The sequence below is a fragment of the Hypanus sabinus genome, chromosome 6 (genome assembly GCF_030144855.1).
Source record: "Hypanus sabinus isolate sHypSab1 chromosome 6, sHypSab1.hap1, whole genome shotgun sequence".
NCBI classification, from domain to species: Eukaryota; Metazoa; Chordata; class Chondrichthyes; order Myliobatiformes; family Dasyatidae; genus Hypanus; species Hypanus sabinus.
Window position 1 is genome coordinate 115,719,868 of NC_082711.1, and position 14,770 is coordinate 115,734,637.

The following is a 14,770-nucleotide window of genomic DNA, read 5'->3' on the forward strand; positions in this document are numbered from 1 at the left end:
GTGTAAAAGGAATAGTGAGACAGTGTTCATGGATCATTCAGAAATCCTACTCAATTAACAAATAATTAAATCTGAAAGATCAAGAAACGTAGGACACCAAAAAAAATTACTAATATTCACAATGAACATAATGGTACAGAAGTGTTTAAAGCGGGGTAAAACTTAAGACACCCAATAAGTTTTTGAAAACAGAAGTAAATCTTACATTGGGCATTCCAACTACCTACACCCACTCCCTACAAGTCTTCTTTTCCCTTCAAATCTGCCAATGCTGCAAGCATCAACAGGACATGGCCAGGATATGAGCATCTAACTTGTAGTTTCAAAAGTCTGTGAACCTTTTGCAATAACGTGCTATTCTACATTAATTACTCAAATTGTGGTCCGATCATTTAAGTCACAATAATGGACAAACCCAATCTGCCTAAACTAATAACACAGTAACAAACTTGTACTTCTTGTCAATATTGAGTACACCATTTAAATAATCAGTCAAGGTTCAAAAAAAGTATATGAACCTCAGGGGTAATGCCTTCTACAAAAGCCATTTGGAGTCAGGTGTTCCAATCAATAAGATGAGATGTGGGTTGTAGAGGTGTCCTGTCCTATCCTATAAAAAAGACACAATGTCAGGTTACTGATACAGCCTGCTTTTCCAGAAACTGTTTACATGCAACATGCCTCAATCAAAACAACTTTGAGGTCCTCAGAATTGCAGAGATGCATGAAGCTGGAAAAGGCTACAAAACCTAAAGACCTGAGTACTCGTCAGTCCTTGGTGAGAAATTATCTACAAATGGAGGAAATTCAGTACTGTTGCTACTCTCCCTAGGAGTGGGCATCCTGCAAATATCATACCAAGAGTGCAACATGCAATGCTGAAGGAAGTGAAAAAGAACCCAAGGGTAACTGCAAAAAGTTCAGAAATCTTCAAGACCTGATTAAGTCTCTGTTCACGTTTCCAATAAGAAAACACTGAACAAGGTGTTCATGGAAGGACAGCATGAAGGAAACCACTGCACTCCAAAAAACACTGCAGAACATCTCAAGTTTGCAAAGATCACCTGGATGCTCCACAACACTTCTGGGACAATATTCAATAGACAGATGAGATTAAAGTTGAACTTTTTGGCAGAAATGCACACTGCTACATTTGGAGGGAAATGAGCACTGCACACCAACATCAAAATCTCACCCCCAACTGTGAAGCATGGTGGAAGGAAGATTATGGTTTGGGGCTGCTTTGCTGCCTCAGGGCCTGAGCAGGGAACAATTTGTATCAAGACATTTTACAGGAGAATGTCAGGGTACTGGTCCATCACCTGCAGCTGATTAGAAGTTGGACAATGACCCGAAACACGAGTAAATCAACAAAAGAATGGGTTACAAAGAAAGAAAGAAAGAAAACTCATGATTTGTAATGGCCAAATCAAAGTCTACACCTTAACCCAATTAGGATGCTGTGGCATGACCTGAAGAAAGTCAATATACCCCAGAAATATTGATGAACTGAAAGGGTTTAAAATTCCTCCTCAAGGTTGTACAAGTTTGATTAGCAGCTACAGAAATGTTTGGTGGAGGTTATTGCTGCCACAATAACCTCCAGTTATTGGTTTACCAGTTATTAAATGCAAGGGTTCACACACTTTTTCCAGCTTAGACTGTGAATGATTAAACAATGTGTTTAATAAAGACATGAAAAGTACAATTGTGCTATTTGTTTAGGCAGATTGTGTTTGTTCATTATTGTGACTTAGATGAAGATCAGACCACACAGTAAATAATTCAGAAAACCAGGTTACTGCAAAGGGTTCAAACCGTTTCTTGCAATTGTATGCACAGCCACACATATGCCGAGCACTTGGGAGGCAGTGGTACTGATTTGTCTTCTACCGGCATCTTATACCATCTGGAAACTCAGTTCATGGCTGTACCTCCAACTTGCAAATGACAAGTTACAAACAGAACACTGCCTTAACGTAGGGATGAAGTGCACTAGAATTTTAAACACATCACACTGCATTATTTGGAATGCAAGAGATTTAGGAATGAGAACCCCCAAAATGCAGAGGAAGCTACATATACTGCTAAAACATAGCAACATAGTTTGTAATCAATGTTACCTATTGTAATATTTATTTTGCTTTATCTTTGGCCAAATCTTAATGCCAATTGAGCAAATATGCAGGAAGACTTGGATGTTAAAAAATGCTTTTTGACACAATGGACAGAAGGATTGCCAATTTTGAAAAGTTCCCAGCTGAATGAAAATAGCTGGGAACTCTTTGCAAGAAGTAAATTTAGCTGGCAGAAACTCCTGTCATTTTACCATTTTATCTGCCATGAGATAAAAGTTCAAGAGCACTTGAATAGTACTTGAATAGCCAAAAGAATAGTACTCCAAAACTTCACTAGAATTTTTCAATATTCATATTAAATTCATATTAACTGAATCAATGGTCATGACAACAAATGCTCATAATTGCACTATTGCATGCTAGTAGCAACTGAATTTTAACATTGAATATGATTCAAACCAAAGAAAGTTTGAGTTTGTATTCAAGCTTTTCTATGCTGTGCTAGAACTAAATTTGGGGAATTATTCATGGCATTAGCAAAGCAAACTTAAAATGGTAGCCTGGTGGCTTACACAATCCGCAAACTGGTTAATGTCAAGAGTCTATGAATATCTCAAAATTTCAATAACTGCCAATCACCAATAAGATCTAAAACAGAATTAAACACTAACTGTAAAATGCAGTGAATTTGCAGTGTTAACCATCTTCACTGACCTGTTTATTGTTTCAACCCTCAGACTTGCTTCCGGATTTCATCTAAGCATAAGTGTTTTGCCAGTTAAGGTGAATGAATAAGCTTTTTGTTTACTGGTTAGCACACAATTTGCTGGAACCTTTACTAAAACCCCTGTCATGGAAATGGTAGAGGGCATATGAAAGAAATCCCAGAGTTAAGTGGGAATGACTAAGGGGAGGCAGGGCAAAGGAATGAAGTTCAATAGAGCAAGAGCATGTGGAAAACAATGTGTCTACATGGCTGTCCTGTTTGGATCTAGATTTAAGTTAACCGTTAGGTTGAGAGAATCATGAAAAGAAACTTACTCAACGTTGAATGGGATCATGGCTGCTCAAGGGTAGAGGAGCAGAAAACAGATTTAGAAAGTCTCTAAATGAAGACTTAAAAGAACAATAACCAGCAGATAGTTGGGTAATGGGATTAACTCAAAATTCATTCCAGCCATCATGAATGCAGGCTGTCTTCTCCTCTGCCTTTATTTTCTGTGACTTTTTGAGAACAGATTGCTTACAAGTTAGAAACAGATCATACAAAATGAACCAATTAACTCCGTCATTCATTCCATTGAGAATACATGTTGGACATGTGATGTCAGCAAATTAAGTTTATTGCCATTGACTTCGCATAATTGAGAATGAGTAAGCTGTGAACATCACATGGTTATTAGGTCAATGATACAAAGTTGATTAGTTTTGTCAACTAGCAAGTTCATTGATGGCAAGCTTACACAATTGGGTCTATTTTGTTGAAGATCAGTCTTTAAAAAGGGCATGTGCAGTTCAAATAAATACCCACATGAATGGACTTTCAAAACCCACTTTCAAATGATTCCACACATTTCCCTCAATTACTGGCAATATCCTTAATTCCATTAAGTGTCCACCTTTGACCCATCAATGCCTTAATTACAGGACCATAAAAATTATAGGAAAACCCAAGGTAAAATGGTCTCAGTAGAAACATGTTTCTCTATATTGTAAATTGATTTAATCAACACCCCCCCCAACCATGATACAAACATTTCAACAAACTAGACTTGCTTACTGTCAGTTTAAAATCAGTGGATAACATACCTTGAAATGTTGAATATTGCACTTTCACTGCCGTCTAATCTGTTTATCACACGCTTGAAGTTTACAAATGCTGGGTGGACAGAGACAGGATCTACTAAGCTAGCAGAGAATTCCTATTCTTGCTGCACTAGAGAGCATCCCAGGACAGCAACAAGAAGTGTAGAAGGTCTAGCAGCGGTGGGAAGTGCTCTTTGTAGGCTGTTGAGTAGGCACAAACTTCGGTTTCAGATCAAGCTTTCTTTAGCTGCAGTTTGCTCTTTGGTTGTTTCAGCTTATTTTTATTTGTCAACGTGATCTGAACTTGAAGCAGCAGTTTCAGATGGTAAATTCAGTTCTATTTCACTTCATACTAGAAAGATAAAAAAAATCAATGTTAAATTGATAAACAAAAAGCAGAAGCACTCAAGTGTTAAACAGCATCCATAAAGGAAGAATCAGATTCAACATTTTAGTTCAAGGAACCTTTGCATTTGGTTCAAAGAACCAACTGGGGACAAATAATTGTCAATAGCCAACACAGATGTTCTCATTTAGAGATACAGCGTGGAATAGGCCTTGAGCTGCACCACCAAGCAACCCTGGACAACCCCCAATTTAATCTTAATCTATCGTGGGACAATTTACAATGATCAGTAAACCTACTGAATGGCATGTCTGGTCTGTGGTGGGAAACAGGAGCACCCAGAGAAAAGCCACACATTCCAGTGAGAATGTACAAATTCCTTATGGATGACACCAGGACTGAACTCCAAGTCCCCAAGCTGTAATAGTGCCATGCTAACTATGCCACCAAGGCACCTAATCAAAAACAATGTTTGCAGACAACTGAAACTACATCTGCTGCAAAGAAGAGGAGCATTTTGAAGACTAACTGCATCTTGAACATCGGTAAGCAAAACTCAAACCTTTTGAGATTAAAATACTACATCTACTTAACCCCTATTGATTGTTCCAATCTCTTGCAATACCCAGCAGGTTTGTATGGTGGCAAAAAAAATTACAATCAGAAGTTAGCGTGATTTCTCTTCACATGTCTTAATGTCTTAATATTCATGAGACATTACATGGGTGAGGAAAGGAGGAATGGGGAAAAAGCTTATGGTCAGTGACTTCAATTGCACAGCATCTTCTTGTAGATGCTAAACAGGGACAGGATTACATGTCATTCCAATTCCTCTTCCCCCCAATTACAAATTTGCAAACACTTCTAAGGTCATTTCTGGAAATTGGTAGCTGGGTTAAAATATCATAGAGCAGTTAATACCAGTAAATGGAGAGCAACTATCATGCTCCTGATCACGAAAATAAATAAATACAGGATGAACAAAGAAACAACTAAAGCTCTTTTCCTAAAATGCAAAACATTTAAATTGAAATCACTGAAAAACCAAAATAAAAATTCTTCCAATTCAACACGATTCGAGTCCAAAAACATTGCGGAATCGATTATAATAGCAATAGCAAGGGTGTCTTGTCTGTTCTCCTAAAAGAGGATTATAGCTTAATCTTACACAGCTATACCTTTGCAGTTGCTCCCTCTCCCAAGTACTAATCCAATTTCTAAGTCATGACCCTGTTCAGATATTAACCATGTACTGCCCCACGCCCTATATAGACTTGGTTTTTACGACTAGAGCTAAAACTAAGAAAATTAGGATGTTTTTGTTTATTAACTATATTGCACTGTTTGGAATGAAATTTCATCCAGCCATAAGTCTGCCCTTTCTACCACCCTATATTCTTAAAACTAGGTACTCTGCGAAGTCTTGTGCAATTCGGTGTATAATCCAAGCCACGCCACCGTTGATCTGCCATTCAAACATGGGCTGCTCCAATTCTTCCAGTCATCCCCACTCCCGCCTTCTCCCCATACCCTTTGATGCTCTTGCTAATCAAGAACCTATCTATCTCTGCCACAGCCGCTTGTGGCAACAAATCCCATAGATTTACCACCCTCTGACTGAAGTAATTTCTTTGCATCTCTGTTCTAAATGGACATCCTTCAAACCTGAAGTCTTGCCCTCTTGTCCTAGACTCCCCTACCATGGGAAATAACTTCACCATATCTAATCTGTTCAGGCTTTTTAACATTCAGAATGACTCTGAGAACCCCCCCATTCTCCTGAACTCCAGGGAATACAGCCCAAGAGCTGCTAGACATTCCTCATATAGTAACCCTTTCATTCCTGAAATTATTCTTGTGAATCTTCTCTGAACCCTCTCCAATGTCAGTACATCATTTCTAAATTGAGTCCAAAACTGCACACCAAGTGTGGTCTCAATGCCAACATTGCATTTGCCTTCTTCCCCACTGACTCAAGCTGGAGGTTAACCTTTAGGGTATCCTGCACAAGGACTCCCAAGTCCCTTTGCATTTCTGCATTTTGAATTCTTTCACCATCTAAATAATAGTCTACCCGTTTATTTCTTCCACCAAAGTGCATGACCATACACTTTCCAACATTGCATTTCATTTACCACTTCTTTTTCCCATTCCCTTAAAGTTGCTCTGCAGGCTCTGTTTCCTTCTGTTCTTTCAAAAGATCTGTAATGCTAATATATTCCCATTCTAAGGAATTATAATTCCTTCACCACATATCAACTGCCCTTATGTTTACCAAGGTTCAATTTTTACCCGAGTTCCAGCATCTGCAAAATTGATTCAATGAACTTTATAAATTGGAATGTACAATAGAATTTCCTGAAGAACTGAGTTTGGAACATTACAATGCGATTATCACTTGACTATTCATAGTTCAACCTGAACTATTCATCGCCAAGACAGAAATGAATCAGTCAATCTTTATATTATTGAAAAAGTAAATTCACAACCTCCAGTCTAAGTGACAAAGTAAACACGATTTCCTTCCCTTCAGTTACAAAAAATGCAACAGCATGTCTAATAGAGTTTATTCCTTTACTGGTTCCATGCTTGACATATCCTGTCCACTAACTGAAAAGCAGTTTTAGTCAATACTGACTTTCTCCATAAACTAAACAAGCTATTCCACAAGTTTGATTGGGTGTCATTGGAACATGGCATGAAGGATCACTAGACTGCTGAAGCCAACAAATGGAGAGTCTCGATTTAGACTGCATCCCAGTTGAGTTCAGTCATAATAAATTAATCCTAGGCTTCCTTCTGTTCATGTTTATCAACAACCTGCCATAGATTTGCAAATATCTTAACCATACAAGGAAACAGATTGCTGTGGATATGAGAAAGGGAGGCCATGATTCACAAAAACCCATTTGGGCAGTAATTATATGCATTTTAATTCTGCAATTTAAAGTGGATAGAGAGTCAGACTGGAAAATGATCACTGACCACTCAAACAGGTTTAAATGGAGTATCAAGCAAGTAAAGCAAATGGGAGCAAGCTCCTGACCTGCAGCGCAAAGATCAGCAAGAGAAGTCAGGTGAGATTTGCTAGCAGTCAAAATTTAAGCAGTTCCACTTCTGGCCATGTCCAGATTGAAGGAATACAAGTATAACCAGGTTGTAAATCAAATATGAACTTGCAGGCAGACAGCAGTGAAGGATAATGGGAATAACCTAAAGTGCTTCAAAAAAATATTAATTCACTTGGCCTACTCATTTCAGTAAACTAATGTTCTTAGCTTTCAGTATCAAAATGGTGGTGCAAAACTTTGAGTACATGGCATAATTCCAGTGACCAGTATTATTTCATGATGGAAACCATGGTAGTAGAGAAAATGCAGCCTATTAACAAACTGCAAGAGCCAGATAATAGGTCAGGAGATTCAAAGACTATCTGTATTTTCTTAATGTAATGCAAATTAAAAATTAGTTTCAATTTTGATTCTTGGGAAAACTGCTGAGTATCAGCATCATGAATCACATTACTAGAATGAATTACCCCAGTTTATCATTGGGAGACACACTCAAGGTGCCAAGATGAGTCTCTGCACCACCCAGAATTCTATGTCAAAAAATACTAACCCAATATCCTTAAGATTGTTCTCCAGTTCATGTTCAAAATGTTATGACAACTGAGTTGGTGCATAGATTTTAATTGGCACTTGTTAAATTGAATTTCTAACAATTATGATCAAAAACAAATGAGATTGTGTGAATTCAACATCAATGCCACACCTTCAAAATTTACCCAAAGTTCCATCAAAGGATAGAACAAGCTATAACTTGAATTACTACAGACAATGACAATACTCCAGCACAAGATTAAAAACCCAGAAAGCAGGAAAAGCTTGTCAATAATCAAGGGTGACATTATAAAAGGTGGTGTGCAACAACACCAATACAAGTGAGATAAAGAATGGTACATGAAGTAAATATTCTGAAATTCAGCAATTTGTGATCTTACAAACCAGGTTAGTACTTTCTAAACAAATGGCTTTCCAAATTTGATATTAAAAGTTATTCTGCTATATTGGAAGTAGTGTGTGGAGATGGAGATGCAGAAATAGGGAGGGGCATGGCAGTGTTGGAGGATGACAATCAGGGTGAAAAGTTTTGAGAAATTGCAATAGCCTCCACACAAACTGTAATAAGACCACAGTGCCTTAATGGTCAATTCGCTGGATGATACAGATATCACCAAAACTACTAGCCTTGAATGAAGCATAAATGCATCACAGCAGCTAGCAATTTAAATTCAATTTCCAAAGAAACACTGAGTAAAAACTAGTTAGGCAATGACAATGGCAACAGTTAGCCTTTACAAAAATATACATTACTCACACTTCAACTCAAGTCATCATTGCCTTTTAACTGCTCCAAAGTGATCTCAAGCTATGAGCTCAGGGAGCCAAAGAGTAAATATATTTGATCTTTGAAGAGAAACCCTACTGTACGACTGAACAATGAAACAAAAGCTGAACTGTTACCAATGCACAAATGAACTCTACCAGAAGATTTGCTGGTTCTCAGATCTCGTTGCCTTCTCGTGAACATCTATAAATTGAGGAGAGAGAGAACCACAGATCCTCAAATCTGCCCTGCCATTCAATATGGGTGAACTATGCTGATCTCCAGTTCTTCACAATCTCAAAATGCTTGAACTTTCAAATATTTATTCCTCTCCACCTTAAATTTATCAAATGATCTGACTTCCACCACCCTTGGGGGTGTGGGAGGGGGGAATTCAGGTGGTTTACTAAACATGTCATTTTTAAATACCAAACACGAGGAAATCTGCAGATGCTGGAAATTCAAACAACAACACACACAAAATGCTGGTAGAACACAGCAGGCTAGGCAGCATCTATAGGGAGAAGCGCTGTGTCGACGTTTCGGGCCGAGACCCTTCGTCGGGACTAACCGAAAGGAAAGGTAGGAAGGGATTTGAAAGTAGTGGGGGGAAGGGGGAAATGCGAAATGATAGAAGACCGGAGGGGGTGGGATGAAGCTAAGAGATGGAAAGATGATTGGCAAAAGTGATACAGAGCTGGAGAAGGGAAAGGATCATGGGATGGGAGGCCTAGGGAGAAAGGGGGGGGGGGGAGAACACCAGAGGGAAATGGAGAACAGGCAAACAATTAAATATGTCAGGGATGGGGTAAGAAGGGGCATTAACAGAAGTTAGAGAAGTCAATGTTCATGCCATCAGGTTGGAGGCTACCCAGCTGGTATATAAGGTGTTGTTCCTCTAACCCGAGTTTGGATTCATTTTGACAATAGAGGAGGCCATGGATAGACATATCAGAATGGGAATGGGAAGTGGAATTAAAATGTGTGGCCACTGGGAGATCCTGCTTTTTCTGGCGGACTGACCATAGGTGTTCTGCGAAAAACTAGTTTTTTCTATGGGGGGGGGGGAACAAGTGCAGGATGAGGCTTTTCTTTCCAGGACGAAGGGGATGTCTTCCTTTTTTAAACAAAGGGGCTTCCCTTCGTCCACCATCAACTCTGCTCTCAAACGCATCTCTCCTATTTCCCGCACATCTGCCCTCACCCCATCCACCCACCACCACACTCGGGATAGGGTTCCCCTTGTCCTTACCTACCACCCCACCAGCCTCCAGGTCCAACATATAATTTTCCGCAACTCCAATGGGATTCCACTACCAAACACATTTCCCCCTCCCTCTGCTTTTCACAGGGATCGCTCCCTACATGACTCCCTTGTCCACTCCCCCCCCCCATCCCTTCCTACCGATCTCCCTCCCGGCACTTATCCTTGTAAACAGAACAAGTACTACACCTGCCCTTACACTTCCTCCCTCATCACCATTCAGCGCCCCAGACAGTCCTTGCAGGTGAGGCGACACTTCACCTGTGAGTCGGCTGGTGTGGTATACTGCATCCGGTGCTCCCTTTTATATATTGGTGAGACCCGACACAGACTGGGAGACCATTTCGCTGAACACCTATGCTCGATCCGCCAGAAAAAGCAGGATCTCCCAGTGGCCACACATTTTAATTCCACGTCCCATTCCCATTCTGATATGTCTATCCATGGCCTCCTCTATTGTCAAAATGAATCCAAACTCAGGTTGGAGGAACAACCCGGTTGAGTAGCCTCAAACCTGATGGCATGAACATTGACTTCTCTAACTTCCGTTAATGCCCCTTCTTACCCCATCCCTGACATATTTAATTGTTTGCCTGTTCTCCATTTCCCTCTGGTGTTCTCCCCCCACCCTTTCTCCCGAGGCCTCCCGTCCCATGATCCTTTCCCTTCTCCAGCTCTGTATCACTTTCGCCAATCACCTTTCCAGCTCTTAGCTTCATCCCGCCCCCTTCGGTCTTCTATAATTTTGCATTTCCCCCTCCCCCCACTACTTTCAAATCTCTTACTATCCTTCCTTTTGGTTAGTCCTGACGAAAGGTCTCGGCCCGAAACGTTGACAGCGCTTCTCCCAATAGATGCTGCCTGGCCTGCTGTATTCTACCAGCATTTTGTGTGTGTTGTCATTTTTAAATACCCTTACTCGGTAATTATGTCCTTTTGTTCAACACTCCACATAGTAGAAATTTATCCAGTCAAGCCCCCTTGGAATCTTGTATGCTTCAAGAATATCTCCTGTTTCCAAAGAAACAAATCCAAACTATCACTCTGATAACAGAACATAATTTAGGGCAGCCTATTTGGATAAAAGTTAGCTTAATGCTTTTACAGTGCCAGTAACAATTCTGCTTCTGTCTAAAAGGAGTTTGTACGCTCTTCCTGTGACCAGGTACGTTTCCTTCTGATGCACCAGTTTCCTCCCATATCCCAAAGATGTACAAGTCAGTAGGTTAATTGGTCACATTCGATTGGAACGGCCTATACTGTGCTGCATCAGCAAACCATAAATCCTCAGATGCCAGGAATCAGGCCAGTTAATTCCCTTAAGCAAAATGGCAATCCTACCAACACAATACCTGTTCAACCAGAGATAGGGATATTGTAAACACCTCTATCACTCAGATATACAAACCTTAATCACCATTTATAAATTCAGACAACGTTATCATTACTGGTGAAATCTCAGATGGCAATACAGGAGAGAAATCAGCTGGTTGAGTAGTGTTGTAACAAGAACCCTGCACTCCACATAAGACTCGAATTGATTGTGGACTACAAGAATGAAAGTCAGGAAAACACACTAGTCTTCCTCGAGGGATCAGCATCTTTGTCTGGGCCTAAGACATGAACAAGGTACGGCAGTAGCTCTACTTTGAAGAATGAGGGCATTTGGTATATCAAAGACATCTGTGTTTTTCTCTAAAGTGTAATGTGGAGAGCATTGGTTGCATCACAGCCTGGTACGGAGGCTCCAATGTACAGGAACATAAGGGCTGGAGACAGCTAGTTCAATCACGAGGACACCCTTCCTACTTCAAGACGATGTCTCCAGGCAGTATCATCATTAATCACCTTCAGTATATAGAACATGTCATCTTTCAATACTAGTGTCCAGGGGCTACAAGACCAACACTCAATACAAGAGCAGCTTCTTCCCCTGTACTAGTTTCTGAATGGTCAATACTTCACCTTTGACCTGTAAACCACATCATATTAGACAGTGATAATAAACCTCATTCTAATTATGCAATCTTGCCCAAGCTGTTCCATGTGTACTAAACTGCCTGCCCTTTTAAAGCTATAGTAATTGTCCATTGTTGTCTGACGGTGACAGGAAATCTGTGCGGCAGAGTTCTTAAAGTGGGGTCTTCCTTAGTTATAGAGGATGACCATGACGTCGTCTGAAACTTATCACGCCCTTCCCTTTCCACAGAGTGTTGCCGGCAAGCCTTCCTGGATCTCACCGTAGACCTCATCGCCCAGCCTTTCTAGCTGACAACATATACAGGCTCGTCCTCATCTTAGCAAGGTACGAGGCCGCCAGTTACCCTCACCGATTTAAAGGCCCCCCCCCCCCCCCCCGTCGAAGCGGTGTACCGGTACACCGACGCTTGTGACCAGCTACACAGCTCTCACCTGTGGCTCCAATTCAACGCTCATGAGCCCAACCTTCGGACGTTCGTTCGTTATGTGCTGTGTCAGCCTTTAGACACCTCAGCCATTTAAAAAAAAACCCATCCTGCTTCCATCCTAGGATGCCCGCACTCATCAACAAAAAAATTCTAAAATTTATCTTGGAAGTTATTTATAGTTACAAGATAAACCATTCATGCACGTATTTAAATATAGTCCACATTTCAACAATTAAAACTCTACGAAACGTTTCATTATCAAACACATACTGTAATACGGCTGCAACGCTACCCAAACGTTTGCTCTGTACTTATCCCGACAATGCATGACGAATAACAAATCCGATGCCAGCGGAAAAAGCAGTTTTTAGGTGAAGCACAGCACCCTGGTCTGTTTACAGCCTACTAAGAGGGTTGCGCAATACCACCTACTTGTGCACAGGATCAGTGCCGCACGAAAAGGGGAGAAAGCAAGCGCCATGCACGATGGTATTTGTAGTCTACACTCATGACCGAACGCCCACCAGCCCGGAAACAGAGACCGAGCAGCTGAGAAACAGGAAGTCCTGCCTCTTTGCCAGAACCTGATTGGTCGTTGGCTACATTTATCAACGTCAATCCATGAAAAGGGGCTCTCCACACACGTTAAGAAAATTTCATGGGGGGAGGGGTGGGGGCTTCCGACCGGACAAAATAACGCATAAAGAAGCCAAATGAGCCTTCCCGGGGGAGGGAACGGGCAGCGCCCAATGTATCCACCAGAAGCACTCGGGGAGCGCTGTCTGCCGCCAGCGCGGAGAAACATGACGAACAAAAACAGCAGGCGCTCCCCCACGGTGGCGCAGCTCCGCCGGGCCGGGCCAGGCCGTGCTGGGCCGGAAAACTCTGCCACCACCCGTCGGCCAAACATTCGCCGCTCCGGGCCGCGCATCGCCGACCTTACCGCCTTCTCGGCCAGCGGGATTGTGAGGAGGGGACGACTCGACGGGAAGCGTCTACTCGCGGCTACTCACCCCAACAGCAGAAGCACTCCAGCGCCGCCATAAGCAGCACGGCACATTACGTCGGAATAAATCAAAATCTCGCGATAGTGTCCGGGGCTCCGGCCAAGTCACGCGCGAGCCGCGGCTGGCGTGAGCGCGCGCGTGTGCATGTGTCTCGGCTGGGGGAGCTTCAGCACCCAATGACGCTGCAATTCAGGTGTAACTGCATCTAGAAACATCCAATTTATCCGTTTCATCCTGTGCAAAAACTGACAATGCTAGACAGCATGCATCTGTGGAGAGAAGCAGCGAGTTACTGCCAAGGCAGCTTATTAACTTGGTACCAGGTGGAAACAAGGTGGTCTTGCCCAAGTTTCAAGTGTTCAGTTGGAGTGTCTCGATACAGTTTAGTCGTTCTCCACAAATCGGTCAAATAGTCGTTTTGAAGCTGGAATACAAAATGACTTCACATTGTTGTCGGTGGTTTCTATATCCTGTAATGGGATGCGATGCTGAAGTTGCCTGTAAAAAAGGAAAGAGCTCCTTAGCCAGGAAATGTTCAAACCAAAGCGTCCACATATCATCAAGGATAGGTTAATGTATCAAGAAGTGAAGCCTGGCTATTGACCAATCCTCAAATTTCTAGTAGAGCTCCAAAACGGTTATGATACAGAAGATATCAGGCTCTTATGTTGGCTGTATACACTTAGAATTTGCTATTTGATCAAATAACCTCGGGACACTTCTCCATAAGGACCTAAGTCAGAATCAGGTTTATTATCACTGGCACGTGTCGTGAAATTTGTTAACTTAGCAGCAGCAGTTCAATGCAATGCATAATTACAAAAGAAATAATAATGATAAGTAAATCAATTACAGTACATGTATATTGAATACATTAAAAACCGTGTAAAAAGCAGAAATATATTAAAAAGTGAGGTAGTGTCCAAGAGTTCAATGACCATTTAGGAATCGGATAGCAAAGGGGAAGAAGCTGTTCCTGAATCGCTGAGTGTGTGCCTTCAGGCTTCTGTACCTCCTACCTGATGGTAACAGTGAAAGAAGGGCATGCCCTGGGTGCTGGAGGTCCTTAATAATGCACGCTGCCTTTCTGAGACACCGCTCCTTAAAGATGTCCTGGGCACTTTGTTGGCTAGTACCCAAAATGGAGCAGTAAATTTACACCCTCTGTAGCTTCTTTCGGTCCTGTGCGGTACCCCCTCCCTACCAGACAGTGATGCAGCCTGTCAGAATGCTCTCCATGGTACATCGATAGAAGTTTTTGAGTGTATTTGTTGACATACCAAATCCCTTCAAATTCCTAATGAGGTATAGCCTCATATAGCCTGTCTGGCCTTCTTTATGTGGAAAGAAAGTATTGGCATTATACTTGTGCTTTGAATAGCAGTCTACAGGAGAATAGTGTATATGTTTCTGAGAGTATGTTTATTTATGATGAGTTGTGAAGAACTAATGTTACAGAGCACTATTATAAG

General features: G+C 41.5%; 1 protein-coding gene across 2 annotated transcripts in view; it reads right to left on the bottom strand.

Moving 5' to 3' along the window:
• csde1 (cold shock domain containing E1, RNA-binding) overlaps positions 1 to 13,435 on the bottom strand; it is a 109,946-nt gene extending 96,511 nt beyond the window's left edge. The window contains exons 1-2 of one of the 2 annotated variants that reach the window (XM_059972782.1): positions 13,305 to 13,435; positions 3,888 to 4,236 (exon numbers count right to left, since the gene is read on the bottom strand). The gene's annotated coding sequence lies outside the window, so the exon portion shown is untranslated. The remainder of the gene's footprint in view (positions 1 to 3,887; positions 4,237 to 13,304) is intronic. The other variant, XM_059972784.1, reaches the window with a different exon arrangement.
• Positions 13,436 to 14,770: the final 1,335 nt, after the last annotated feature.